Source organism: Callospermophilus lateralis, chromosome 11 (assembly GCF_048772815.1).
Source record: "Callospermophilus lateralis isolate mCalLat2 chromosome 11, mCalLat2.hap1, whole genome shotgun sequence".
NCBI lineage: Eukaryota > Metazoa > Chordata > Mammalia > Rodentia > Sciuridae > Callospermophilus > Callospermophilus lateralis.
In genome coordinates, this window is record NC_135315.1 from 52,174,682 (window position 1) to 52,189,822 (window position 15,141).

A 15,141-nucleotide genomic window follows, 5' to 3' on the forward strand; every position below is an offset into this window, starting at 1 on the left:
ATGTTTGTTGGCAGGACGGGGGTTAAAACACTGACTAGATCTTGGACTTGAAGACTTGTATTTATAGTCAGTGTCCTGGGTCTCAATTTGTAAACCTGTATCTCAAATCTCTCCTAATAAATTTATCTCAGTCTACATCATCCCAATCTAGATGAGTGTTTGGCCCTCAGTCAGAATGTCTCCCCCAAGTCTTCCTGCTCCTCCACTTTCTTTTCCTTCTCCTCCTTTATATTATTTCTGGATCATCAGTAGCCCTTTTAAGAAAAGCCTGACAATCAAGGTCAGTAATTCTCAAGTGGGGGGTGCCACATCACAATCACTTAGACAGCTTCAAAAAAAGAAAAGTACATTCCTGGGCTCTATCCTAGATTTGAGGAATCAGAAGGCCCAGGAATTCTGAAATATCTAAAAATCTTCCCAGGCGATTCTGATGTGTGCTCAGAGTTGAGAATACCCACCTAGGTTTTTGCATTTTAACATCTGACCTTATCTCAAAGAAAACTTCAGTGGCCCCCTGTGGATACAGTCAATGTGACTAATTCTATAGGACAAATGACCTAGTTTCTTCAACAAATAAATTCTGTGAGAGTGGAAACTGCTATAAATTAAGACTTGAGACATGTCAGCCGAATGCTGTGTGTGAACCTTGTCTGGATTCCGATTTGAACAGACTGAAAATAGGCATTTCTGAGACGATTAGGGAAAACTAAACGGAGATTATTGGATATTAAGGAATTATTTATGTTGGATGTGATATTGGCCTGATGGCTGTATTAAAAAACAAAGTCCTTATCTGCTAGAGATAAATACTGACGTATTTATGGGTGAAATAATGTAGCTGAAATTTGCTTTTAAGTATTCCAGAAAAAGAAGAAAAAAACTATGTGGGAGGAAATGACAAAGCAAGAACAACAATTCTGATAATGTTTAAACAGGGGCGCGAGGCACGAGGGGGTTCTTTGTTCTATTTTCCTTCCTTTTGTATATGTTTGAAAATTACTACAAAAACATTTTAAAAGAATGACATCATCCATAAGGACTGGAAGACTATGTTCCTCCCCAGGCTGGTTTTCCTGACCCAGCCCCACGCCCAGAGCCTTGTCAGAACTTCCCTGCCGTGGGTCCCTGTTTCCTTTGGGGTGTATCTAATGGGATCAAGAACTGTTACATAGTGTTTCCCGTGATTCCTTTATCACGTCTTTCCCCTGGAAAGGTGAGTGGAAAGTCAAGTCCAGAGAGGCACTTTGTAACTTCTATTTCACATCCTCTATAATATGTTGAAACAGGTGTGTGGGTACCAAGCAGGGCCAGTCACCTACCTTCACACTGAGCCTAGATCTCTCCTCCACTGAGGGCACAGAAGGAGAACACTCAGTTGCAATGACAGTGATGTGAACTCCAAGAGCTGAATCACAAACACATTTTAGGGGATTAAGGAAGTGTTTTCATCCAATCCAGCAGGTGATACAGAAAGGTAAGGCTCTCTCTCAATGAAATGATGGTGGGAAAAAACAGAGAACATTCAAATCTAGCCTTACTGAAAAAGGAGGTAGCTAGAAACTGGTTTCCCTCTGTTTTGTTTTTTAAAGCTATTATTTTTTTCAAACACAATTTCTTTACTTTAAATTAAGTCTTGGATCGGGATATGTTTAATACAGATGATAAAAGGCATAATGTCGGAAAATAATTTTATGATGTAGAACTATAATCTCACATGTTCTTAAGTTATTTTGTAATACATCGTAAACTTTATTTTGCGGTTTGTATTATGGAACTGTAAGTTTATCGTTCATCCCTGCTTCAACATTATGAGAGAAGTCTCTCTGATGGCTGTTTCCCTAAGTTCAGGCAAAGCACCTCCTTGGAAATCAGTCTCCTGAACTTCATCTCTCAAGTCCAACTTTCTAAGTGCTGTCAACAAAGAACACAGAGGGATGAAGCCATTTCTCTGAGCTTTCTCACCTGGCCTTTTTCCTGTGTCTGGACTTGCCAATTCCTGTTCCTACACCCCAGTTTTCTGATTCGTGCTGCTTCTAACTTTGCTCCCCTTAAGACATCAACTCATCTTCCACTCTCTCACCTTGTCTTTGGGCCAACCACTATTTTGTGCTATTGTTACATGAAGAATCAAGCTTCGAAACCCACTCCTGAGTGACCTATAATGGAGGACAGAGGTCACATCACACCACTTTCATGAGAAAATCAAGGAGGGTACCACTGAGGGCATTTCTCTGCATAACCTGAAGTGTCCTTCCAGAGTCAGTCTTGGCCTTGATATTCCAGGAAAAGACAAACAGCATTAAGACCCTCTATAACCCACTCTTGGGTAAAACAATGGCATTGCTTACGCATGCAAGCTCTGGGACTGTGGTCTAGCTCCTCCACATAGCAGCTGTGGGAACTTGGCCAAGGATGTAGCTTCTCTGAGCCTCAGTTCTCTTATCTTTAAAGTAGGCAGAGGAGCAGAACTGAATAAAATCATGTATCTTCAGTGACCAGCATAGTATGGGTGTTTAACAATTGTTCTGTAACATGACTACTATGTAAATAATCTTATTCGCTCTTCATAAAACTTCCCTAACTCCCAATTTTATTGTTAAAGAAACTGTGGTTTTAAGAAATTAGGAGCATGAGTAGAGGGTCCTGTTAACTCAGGGTAGAACCAGGTGAGAGGATTCCAACGCCCAGGTCAGGACTCCTCACCAACCAGTAAGAACCCTTAGCTCCCTGGCCCATGGATTTGCTTGAGGAAGCTGAGGCAGCCCTGGGTTGGCGAATCAGGAACTCGTGGGCTCAGGTTAGGTACCCCAGAAAGAGCCAGTCTGGTCTACAGCTACACACACACCAGAATCACCTGAGAAGTTTGAGGGGACAGATATATAATTGTCCCTTGGTATCCACAGAAGACTGATTGAAGGACTCCCATGGATAACAAAATCCACAGATGCTCAGCCACAGATGTTCCTCATATAAAATGGCATAGTATCCTCCCACAGACTTTATTTTTAAGTTTTGTCTATCTATCTATTCAACTTAAATTTCTTTGTTTCTTAAGATAATTTCTACTGGTACATTATAATTGTACATAATAGTGTGCCTCGTTGTTACATATTCCTATGTGCACCTAATATAATTGGTCAATTTCATCCCCTGGTATCTCCCCTATGGCTCCTCTCCCATAGACTTAAAATCATCTCTACATTACAGATACCTAATATAAAGACTATGTAAATACTTGCTACACTCCTGTTCAAAAAATAATGACAAGAAAAATAATCCTGTTCAGTACAGATGCAACCATAGAAGGCCTACTTCACAGCATAGGAAGGAGACTCAGGAGAGCAATGATCAGTTAATGAGAGCTGGAGAGGTGAAGGTGGGAGGCAGCATGTATGTCCTCACATACCAATCACTTCATTCGGGTGGATTTGGCATGGTGCTCTGTGTGTAGCAGATTCGATTTTTGCTTTTTAGAAATTTCTGAACTTTAAATTTTTTTTTTTTTTTTTGAGGTTGACTGAATTCATGAATGCAGAATCCACGGATATAAAAGGCCACCTCTGTATCATATCACATTCCTGAGACCTACCCAGACTCCAACATCAGAATCCCTTGATGGGGCTCAGATACCAGTAGTTTTTAAAAGCTCTCCATGTTGCTCTCACCCCAAGTTAGAGGTACCAGGAAGTAGAACGCTGGGAGAACTGGAACCTATAATTTGGAGCAAATTAGAGGCAATATTTTATGTACAGTGAGCTCTCTGAGGTTGTTTCCAGGACACTGTGTGAGACAGGTTGGTGTCCCTTGCCCCTGATATCTGAAGTTTAACGGCTCTAGTGAACACCCCCAACCCTGCCATCATCACAAGAGTTGGTCTAAACCCTGTCCTGTCTGTCAAGCTTTAGACTTGCACCACTGCCCTGGGGAACCAACATTGCCTCCTCTGATGTGCAAATTTGAAGATCTGGAGAAGTTAGGGACTGGTAATCCTGACTGCTTCAGGCTAGAGGTAGAAAGTCAAGGTCATGGTACTGTCATGTGTAGCTAATTAAAATAAATAAAAAATTAAAAAAAAAAAAAAAAGAAAGAAAGAAAGTGAAGTCTTCACCTGAGAGTGACAGGATGGTTTCTAGTGGGGCTTCTGGGGACAACCAATATTAATTGGGGTCTTTTAGAACCTCAGAGGTTAGCTTCCTATGCTGCCACATTTGCTATTCAGGTCTAACTGCACCCTGGGAAGGCTAGAGGTAGCATCTCTCACAGGTTATGCGGGTTGGGAAGGGTAAGCCTCCAACTGTTTAGCAAGGAAATGTTCTAGAAAATGGGGGGGGGGGCCTGTCTACTGTGACTCCTCATTGCTTTAAATACTGCTTAGCCTTGGAGTGCTTCCCTAGACCTGTCACCTAGACTGGAGAAGGGCAGGGAGCCATGGGGATATTACAAGGGGAGAAAGGAGGAGAGTTAGCTGGGGATCTTTGGAAGTGTGAGGATGGGAAAGACTTCAGGGGAGCCATAGGGGAGGAAGGCTGGGGGAGGGGGAGGCTAGAGGCCAGGGAGGAGGAGGAGAGGCCAGGAGATCAAGGAAAGGGAAGGAGGGCCAGGCCAGCCTATCTCTTCCTCCCACATTCCTCCCAGCATTTTTTTCGTTCCCTTGGTTATAGAAGAATAGCAATTAGCAAATTCAGTAAAAAGAGCCAGAAATGGAGATTGTTTGCGCATTTGGGGGCCAAGATGCATTAGTGCAGGAATGTGAACAGAACTATATATAACCCCCTCTCTTGGCCCACCCACCTGTCCGGGCCGGGTGAGCGATGGTCTGTTTGTTCTGGGCTGGTATGTAGCGCATTTCACTCTGGGAGCCCACCATCTGGACCAGAGCCTCGCTGCCAGTAGCCCTCAGTGACCATATATGGCAAAATGATATATGTGATAAAAAGAAGCCAAATTCTCCAGTTGCGTCAGCCCCGGGAGCACGCAGCCCGCAGGGCTCCAAGCCCCTTCCAGTCCCCTCTCTCGGCCTCCAGCGCCCCCCCCCCCATCCTCGCTCCCGAAACCAAAAGGGCTCAGTGATTGGCTGGAAGGGGCTAGGGGCGGGGCCACCTCCCTCCCAAGTCTTATGCTCGGACCAGGCAGACTTGCATGCTAGCTTAGGGTGGGGAGGGTGAAGAGAGAGGGAGGGTCAGAGCTACCAGTGTGTTTGATCTTGGCCTTAAATCAGGAAGATTAGAAACTGAGGGATAACTCACTTTTTTTTTTTTTTAATTCCAGAAAGCAGCCTGATGTGGTGCCACATATATGTGGGTTGTGGGTGGAGGATGGAATGGGCACAATTTCACTTGGGTTCTGTCTACCCCAGTTCCAAGGATGAACTGAACTCCATAGCCCCCAACATCCCTTCAGCTCCCTTGAACCTTAACCCATCAGGACAAAAGTTCCATGGAGATAGCTTATCTGAAGGAAAAATAAATAAATAAACAGAACATACAAATCCACACGCCTTCTCCTCTCAAATATTTTCTCCCCATTTCTTTCTTTTTCCCCTCTATCCAGCACCCAGTCAAATCCAGGGCATGTCTGTGTAGGGCACCCTGCAGTGAGCTCCCACTCAGGGCTAGGCACTGTGCCCATGCTGGGGGAAGGTGACCAGTACAGACAAGATCCTGACCCTCAAGCAGCTCATGCTGGAGGGGTGGATGGCTGTCCTACAGGGCATCCAGCCAGAATCAGGGCTGGAGGAAGCTTCTAGGAGGAGGTGATGCTTAAGCTCTTCCATAGTTAGTCTAATGATTGATAGAGCTTAGGAATAGAACCCTGGGCTGAGGAGAGAGACGGTGAGCCAGGCAGGTTGGACCAGGGGGTGCTGAGAGGTAGGGCAGGGGCCAGAGCTTGGAGGCTTTTGCTCAGAAATGTCAAGGGACTGGACCTCTGCCCCTTCCTTACCTCCTCTCTCACAGCGGAGTCTACAAGCCCTGAGCATACACACACACCCATAGGCTAGGTTCAGCAGGCACACAGTCACACTCACACACGCACACACTCAGGAATGTGTTCAGAGATGCCTGCTCAATGCCACATTACAAGAGCAAGGCAATTTAGGAAAAGGGGAGAAAGAAGAACGAGAGTCAGGGAGGGAACCAGGCCCTGGTGAAGGCACTCTGCCAGGCAGAGGAGTGGGAATTGTGTGGGTGGGAGAGCCAGGAGGTGGGTGGTGAGAGATTTGGGACATGCTAACAGGCTCTGGGCTCCCACTTGGAGGAAGGCAGAGACAGGGTGGAGTCATCTAGTCAGCAGAGGAGGAGTGGGGAGCAAACCATAGGCTCTGCAGCCAGTACCATGCCCAGCTCAGCTCAGGATATATGTCTGAGTGTTTGCACTCAGCTCTGCTACACACACACACACACACACACACCCCTCACTTCTGGCCCATGGAAACTTAAGCTTCTCCTTTAGCTTTGTTTCTCAAAGTTGACCACAGAGATTGGGATACTGGCTGCAAGAGACCTGAGAGAAAAGGCTCTGGAGTGACCCAGAAAGGAAATAGGACTTGGGACCTTGTCTGACTTTCTTCTGTGGACACACACTCACCAGTATGTCCCTTGACATCTTGGAGGGCTTGAGAGCCTGTTTTGAAGGGATGGTTATCATGGAACATACCTTCAGACATCTGTGTCCACTGAGCATCAGAGAGGAGGATGATTGTAGGCCTCAGTCAAGATATTGCGGAAGCCAAGAAACTCCCTTGGTTCCCCAGGGCTAGGCCAGGCAACCCTCCCCCGCCCCTTGCACCCCATGCTCACAATGCAATGCAGTAGAATATGCCCAAGGCAAGTGAGGTGCAAGGGGGCAAGGTCTTTTTTTTTTTTTTTTAACATTTTTTTATTTTTAAAATTTTTCTAATTAGTTATACATGACAGCAAAATGTATTTTGTTTCATTGTACACAAATGGAGCACAACTTTTCATTTCTCTGGTTATACACGATGCAGAGTCACACCATTGTACCTAGGGTAACGATGTCTGTTTCATTCCACCACCTTACATACCCCCATCCCCCTGCCCCTCCCCCCTCCCCTTTGCCCAATCCAAAATTCTTCCATTTTCCCATGGCCCCTCCCCCCATTATGGATCAGCCTCCACTCATCAGAGAGAACATTCATTCTGTCTTAGGTTTTTTTGGGGATTGACTTACTTTGCTTAGCATGATATTCTCCAACTCCATCCATTTACCTGCAAATGCCATAATTTTATTCTCTTTTAATGTTGAGTACTATTCCATTGTGTATGTATACCACAGTTTCTTTATCCATTCATCTATTGAAGGACATCTGGTTGGTTCCACAGTTTAGCTATTGGGAATTGAGCTACTGTAAACATTGATGTGGTTGTGTCACTATAGAATGCTGATTTTAAGTCCTTTGGGTATAAACCGAGGAGTGGGATAGCTGGGTCAAATGGTGGTTGCATTCCAAGTTTTCCAAGGAATCTCCATACTGCTTTCCAGAGTGAGTACACCAATTTCCAGTGCCACCAGCAATGTATGAGTTGCTTGGATTCTTGGTAACTGCATTCTGACTAGAGTGAGATGAAATCTTAGAGTAGTTTTGATTTGCATTTCTCTAATGGGCAAGGTCTTTTATGACCCAGCCTTGGAATTCCCACATTGCCACTTGCACTAAATTCCATTCAGAGCAACACTGGTTCAGTCTGGGAGGAGACACACAAGGGCATAAATACTAGGTGGTAAGGATTTTTAAGGGTCATCTTGGAGATTAATTACCATAATTGCTAAGTTTTGAGGTAATTTGTCCCAAAGCCCTAGGGAACTTTTACAGGCAGGGATTGATGTCCTTAAAGAGATGTTTGGGCCAGGGTGGCAGGCAGGACTTAACTCCGGGTCTCCATATTATACAGGATTCTCTCCATTATAAGAGATTTTTAAAAAATTCATTGCAAACAGAAGAATAGAAAGAAATTTATTGGCTCCCTATATTAGCTTCCTGTCACTGTAAGAAATACCTTGTGATAATCAACTTACAAAGAGAAAGGGTTTATTTTGCCTCACAGTTTTAGAAGTTTCAGCTTATGATTGGTTGGCCCCATTGCTTTGTACCAGCAGTGGCACACAGTGGTTAGGAGCATATGGTGGAGCAAAATTGCTCATCTTATGGCACCTGAAAAGCCAAAAAGAGGAAAAGAAAGGGACTGGGATCCCATTGGCCCCTCCAAGGATATACCCCCAATGATCTAGAGACCTCCCAACTCTTAAAGGTGCCAGTACTTCTCAGGAATGCCTCACTGGGGACTGAGCCTTTATCGCAAGAACCATTGGGTGACAATTAATATGCAAACTGTCACACACACACATTAACAGAAAAGCCTAGAAATTGTGCTGATTTCAAGAGTGGCTAAAATTAAGGTTTCCTTGGAAAGTAAAGATTGATTGCCAAGTGGGAGTCATGGTCAAGCTGCTAGAGGTGTTTGGAGGAGGAAGCAGTAAGGGTCATGAGAACAATGGGTAATGGAGAACCATTGTTCTCTACACCTTAGCAAGTTTCCAAATTTCTGCAACAAAAACTAAAAACAATAGCAACCACAAAGAATGAGGATGCCTCCTAGGAGGGTGGTCAACTTGTGGTTCTGTCTTTGCACACATACAGGGTCATCCCCGGCCACGTGCACATCACAACACTCTGGAAGCATAGAGTGATCCTCTGCATCAGATTGCCCCAGAGACATATCTAGATGTCCCCCAAAGACCTTCCAGATGACAAGTCCTTTCTAATTACGTCTCTTATGGGAAGTCCACTTCCCTCTGGCCCCCATTTCTGATGCCTTGACTGGTCCATAAATCAGTCCAGATTGCGGACAACTTTGTCAAAGGGCTTAGGCCGCTCCGCTTCTCTGGATGTAGGAACGGATTCTGGGGACAGGAACTGGCCTCCATCTTGTTGATTCCTTCCGCTGCAGCACTCAGAATTGGGCTGGAGGCACAGTAGATGCTCCATATGTGTTGAGTGGATGAAATATCTTCGAGAAAAAGGGAGTTGTTGTAAGAATACAATAGAGCCAGAAGTAAAAATGGAGGTCAGGGTACAAGAAGCCCCAGGGACAGTGACTCTCTCAACAGTGGTAGATTTTTTTCTCATTCCTGGTGGCTCTGCCTCGCTGTGCTTTTGCTACATTCTGTTTTCTCTCCTTCCATGTTCCTCTTCGGAGTCCGTGCTCTACCCACATCTCCTGAGCTTGCCACGGCCCCCCCAGGGCTGCCTCATGCCATGTGTCTTAGCTTTTTCATCACTGTAACCAAAAGACCAGACAAAAACCATTTTAGAGAAGGAAAATTGTATGGGTGGTCACAGTTTCAGCGGTCTCAGTCCATATGGCCGACTCCATCAGCACTGGGCCTAAGGGGAGGCAGAACATCATGGCGGAAGTGTGGACATGATAGCGCCTCAGAACATGACACAGGAAGTGGAGCATTGCTCACCAGGGACAAAATATACACCCCCCAGGGACTCACCTCCTCCAGCCACATCCTACCTTTCCCAGTAAATTCCTATCACTGGATTAACACACGGATGATTAGGTTAAGGCTCTCAGAACCCCATTATTTCACGTCTGGATGTTCTTGTATCATCTCGCACATGAAGCTTGTGGGGACACCCGTATCTAAACCAGGACAGCACGCTTCACTGCCGACTTCACTCCTGGCTTCCAGGAGCCTCACATCATCGCCGATCGATTCCTTTCTATTATGTACTTAACTACTTCCTCCAATAATGAACTTTCCTATTAATGGGGAAGCATTCTTGTCTCTCCCATTGAAATAGCAAATGCTCCAATCCTCTCTTAACCCATATCTTCCTCCAGTTACTGCCTTCCTTCCCTTCATGATCGACCTCTTAAAAGTGTGGTCTGTAGTCCCTCTCTTTCCCTCCTCCCCTCACACTCAGTCCCGGCTTCATTCTGACTTCTACCTCCATCATTTCATGACAGAAGTTTTGTTCTGGTGCCAGTTATATCCTAGCTGTTCCTATCCTCAACTTCCATGACCCCTCCACCACATTAGACACAGTTCCTTGAATTCACCTGTGTTGTTCCCCAACCCCACACCCAGGGTCCCATCTCAGACTCCTTCAACGCATATTCCCCTCCTCTCTCACGCTGATGGTGTTTCTCAAGGCCCAGTCTCAGGGGGCCCCTTGTTGTCCACTCTATACCCCCTCAGTGAGCAGGCCAGTCATGTTACCTATTTCAGCTCTTCAATTACTATATATACATTCCCCACCCCTCCCCCTGCTACCACAGGGGCTTTGCACATACTGCTGGCCCTATATGGAATGTTCCTCTTCTAGCCCACCTGTTTTTGTCCAACTATCCTCTTTCCCTCGTTCAGGTCCGTTTATCTTTCTGATCTTAGCTCTTTATTCCTTCCCAGGGAACACTTCCCCTAATCACTGTGTCAGTTTGCATCTTCTGAGAAGTAGGCATCAAAATGGAATTAGATGTGCAAAAGATTTCTTAGGGGTAAATGACATATATTATAAAGGAGGTGAGGGATCAGGAGTAGGGAGGAAGAGTCTTCAAGTTTGGAAGAAGGAGGTTTGGCTAGGGAGAACTAGAGGGGCTTGGTCAAACTGACAGAGAGCCTCAGAGCAAAGACCTTCCATTGGAAGAGTCCTGTGTCGAGCAGGGATAACCCACGGTAATGTCCCCACTGTTTTCGGTCATCGGCTCCAAGCTAGCTATGGAGGGAGTAGTCTTGGCGTGACATTATTGTGGATCTAAAGATATGACAGTTGAAAGCTGTCAATCACATCCCTGGCAAAAGGGCCTCTTGAGGAGCCATGTGACTAGTGTCCCTTCATGGCCACACAACACTTCTCTAAGCCACACGGTGCCCCTTTGGTATGTACCATCCCAGGACATGTTCCTTCTTTTCAGAAACCTCACTTGGGCTGTAATGACACCGCTCATGAACACTACTTTTGTTTAAGGCCTGGCTCTTCTTGAGAACAGGGATAGTGGCCTGGCTCACCATGTGTCACCCAACGCATTGCACAGTGCTCTCAATACTTGCTCGCTGGAGAAATGAAGTTCAAAAGTGAGTGACTAGAATGAATTCAGTCTCTGAATTTTCTGGTTCAGATTCTCAAAATAGCATCTCATGGGTCAACTCACCTTTCCCACCCAGGTCACAGGGTACCAGCCAGTCAGCCGATTGGCCATCAGGGGACAGATACTGACTCCATCTAATCAGTTGTGATGGGGAGAAATGTCGTGTGGTACAAATCTGGGTTCAAAACTGGATTTCTCTAGAATGGGTATCTCTGAATCTTCACTAAGTCTGTGTGTATCTCTTCTTCGTAAAGGGGAGGGCATTACTTTCCCGGACATTCTTCAGTGACCTGTTAAATTGTGAGGAATAGTATGGATACATGTAATATTCCCTTTCCAAAGGATTTGTCCCCAGTAAGCAGTGTAGGTCCTTATACCTGAGGTTGTATATACCCCAAAATGCACCCCCTTACTCTCCCCACCAATTTCCCAGAAACCTGCCCTTTGTTCCATTTCCCCTGAGGTATTTCCAGGACCATGGGGCTCTAGATTCAGACTAGACCTGAGTTTGAATCCCTGTCCCTTCACTTCCAAACTTCAGGACTCTGGATAAATCACTCAATTTCTGGGAACCTTAGTGTTTTCATCTGTAAAATGGAAATAGCAAAAATGGCAAAAACCAAACAGCTTGTTAAAAGAAGCTTCCGCAGAATGTCTCCAGGAGTGGCTCTAAATTCAGGGTCTTTTTAGCCTTTTAAAGGCTCTGAGGAATCCTGCAGTTAAGAAATCCAGCTTTCCTCGAACTCCCTTGGCAGCAGGTTTGTGAAGTGCAGTCCCACATGGCTTCCTGGTGTTCTGTGGAAAGCAATTCGGGACACGCTGCTCTAAGAATTTCACTTTCATCTTTTGAGATCACTGGGTATCTCCAAAACTACCACAAATTGGATCCAGATGGCTTTGGCCTCCTGCAGAATGGTTCTAAGTTGAGTCTGGGGGTTAGGTTCCCGGATTTTCCTTGAAGGATGCTGGGACTCTGTAATATGTTCATGCAGAGATGTGTGAACAAGGTTGTGTGCTAAGTCTTTGTGTATCTCTTCTTCTTAAAGGGGAGGGCACTCCTTTCCCTGACATTCTTCAGTGACCTGTTAAATTGTGAGGAATTTAATGTAATGCTGTTGGAGGATCTTTTCTTCCGTAAGGGACTGGTCATCTTAGAGGCTTGGGGATATTTTAAATACACCTAAAGGTAATGTACCTAATGGTAGGTGCCTCCTCATTCCACCTTTTCATTTTTAGATGAGAAAATAGGTTCAGGTAAGAAGTCATGTGACTTTGTCAAAGGATATATGAAAGCAAGGGGCAGAGCCCAGAACTCAGAAGCTGTTGCTGTCCTTCAAATGGACATGCCTTGTTTAGAACTAAGCATGTGAAGGACCACGCAGGACATCCCTTGGCTCTTGGCTCCTTCTCCGGACCTGGTCATGTGGAGGGAGGTGTGGGTCAGGATTATGGCTGAAGGTCAGGGGTTAATAGGCCTGAATCCAGATGGCGAACAGCTGGGCTGAGGCACCAACGAAAACGACTTCTTCCTCCTCTTTCTGGTGATTCAAAAGATGAGAAGGCAGGAAAAGAACTTGCAACAGATGGAAGGGAGACCAAAAGGAATTTGGAATGGGACCAAGGGGCCCAGCTCTTAGGAAATGCTGGGGGAATGTTTTCTGTTTGGAGAGAACATTATTTACCAGAAAAAGAACAGGGACAGGGTCCTACCAGGGTAGATGGGTGGGCTCTGGTTCACATTTCTTGGCTGTTACAGATCATACCAATCCATGTTTCTAAGACAACCAGGGAACCAAATAGGAACAACAACGTTAATGGTGATAAGGGGTGGCTGTTGCAGCCTGGGCCAACCCAGACAAGTTGAGCTCAAAGATCAGAAGTTTTGAGGCCAATTCTAAATTTAGAGTCCAATTTTTGAGGAAGCCAAAATGAGCTCTCCTAGCATGAAGTGTGTCAAAAGAATAGAAGAAACAGATCCCAAAGGGTAACTGGTAGAGAGGGGGTGGGGAGCCCCTTTGCAACCAGAGAAACTAAAAATGAGATCAACCAGGCTGTCTGTCTGTCTTTCTTTCTCTCCTTTGTGTCTTTTCAGACTAAGAACTTTAAAAAAAACCCAGAATATCATATTTCCTTTTCTCTCTTCCCTGTTGCCTTTAAAAAAGTGTTCTTTTTTTTTATTTGGGGGAGGTGGGGGCTGGGGTTGTGGCTTAGTGGTAGGGCACTCACCTCGTTTGCCTGAGGCACTGGGTTTGATCCTCAGCATCACATAAAAATAATAATAAATAAATAGATAAAATAAAGATATTGTGTCCATCTAAACGAAAAAAAAATTAAAAATGGTCTTATTCAGAAAGACCTTCTAAGCAGCACAGGAAGAGGTAAATGAAGAAAGAGACAAAATGAAGCCCCATCTTCCCCTTTATACCCAGCCCCAGTCTAACCCCACATAGATCACGCCTCCCTTAGTCTCTCTTTCCCTTCTGAGAGAGCACATCATGGCATGAAGAATACAGAGGTCACTTAAAGTGAATACTTTCTGTTAGCTCAGGCCAGGTAAATTCAGTGAACAATTCATGGGTCTGACACCAAACAATGTACCCCAGAGATAAGTCTGTAGTCCCCAAGTTTTATGGTTCTCTAACCCATTGCACTTGAGTGGTCGAGGGGCCCAAAGAGGTGGATTCTAACCTAGGCCACACCTTTCATTTAACACATTGGGCTCTTACCATCTGCCTTTGCTACTGGCTCTGCTAAGAGATCTTGGAGGGTTAATCTCTTGGAATCATCACTTCCTTATCTATAAAAGACCAAGTGTGTCACATGTATCCATGTGGCGCCTCCTGCATTTGTATCTCCCCCAGTCTCCCTGTGTGCTATCCAGGTCAGGTCTTTTGACTCCTGCAGGGTTCTCCTCATTTATTTGGCTGCCTCCACTCATCCAGAACACACAGGGCTGGACTGGTCTTCCTAAAGCATGGCTCTTATCAAGTCAACATACTCAAAACTTTTCATGGCCTCCCACTGCTCATGGAATCAAGCTCAAATAATTTAGCCTGCATTCAAAGTCATCTACCATCTGGCCCCAGTCTCTCTCTCTCTCTCTCTCTCTCTCTCTCTCTCTCTCTCTCTCTGCTTCACTCTTGGGTACCTACTATTTCTAGCAACTCAACAATGCCATTCCAGGTCTTCGGGTCAGTGGGTCCTCCTCACTCACATGCATCATTTAATCTGAAAAGTTCACCCTCACATTTCTACATGTCTGACTTTTATCCTGTGGACCCTCAGGGCCTAATTATCAGCTGTCCAATTTTGAACAAGTTATTTAGACTCCATGTCTGTGGAAGATTGTTTCCAAAGGTGGCCCCAGCAGTGACCTCCATCCAGCATGCCCTTTGCAAGGTGACTGTGCCACTCCATGTCAGTTTCCACTTCCATTTTGAATCTGGCTCTGTGACATTCATTGACCAATTGAATGTGGTGCTACGCCAGTTGCAGCTTCTGTTTTCGTGTTCTGGGAAAGTGGCCACCATATAAAGTTCTGGCTATCCTGCTAAAGAGAGGTCACATGAAGGCTAAGTGCTTAGCTGGCAGTCAAGTGAGTGAGGCCATCCTGAAGCTCCAAGCACCCCCCCCCCCCCGGGTCCAGATGAGCCATGCTCGCTGAGCCCAGTCTTAATTCCCGACCCACCAAATGGTGAAAACGTCAAATGATTGTTATTTTAAGCCACTCGATTTGGGGACAGGTTGTTATGCAGCAATAGATGACTGCAACAATCTCCTTACCTACAAAATGGGGATAATAATGGTTCCCTGCCCAAAAGGGCTGGGAGGATTAAACAAGCCATTCTGTGTAAAGCACTTAGAGTTTGCATGTTGTGAGCACTCAGTAAACACGAAGCATTCTCTGATTACCTTCTACCAGCAACTCTACTGCTCCCTCCCATGATCCCCCGTGACACCTTTCCAACACCCTTCTCACAAAGAGAGATAACTTTCAGCCTGGAGCTTTGGTTGATATGTCTCT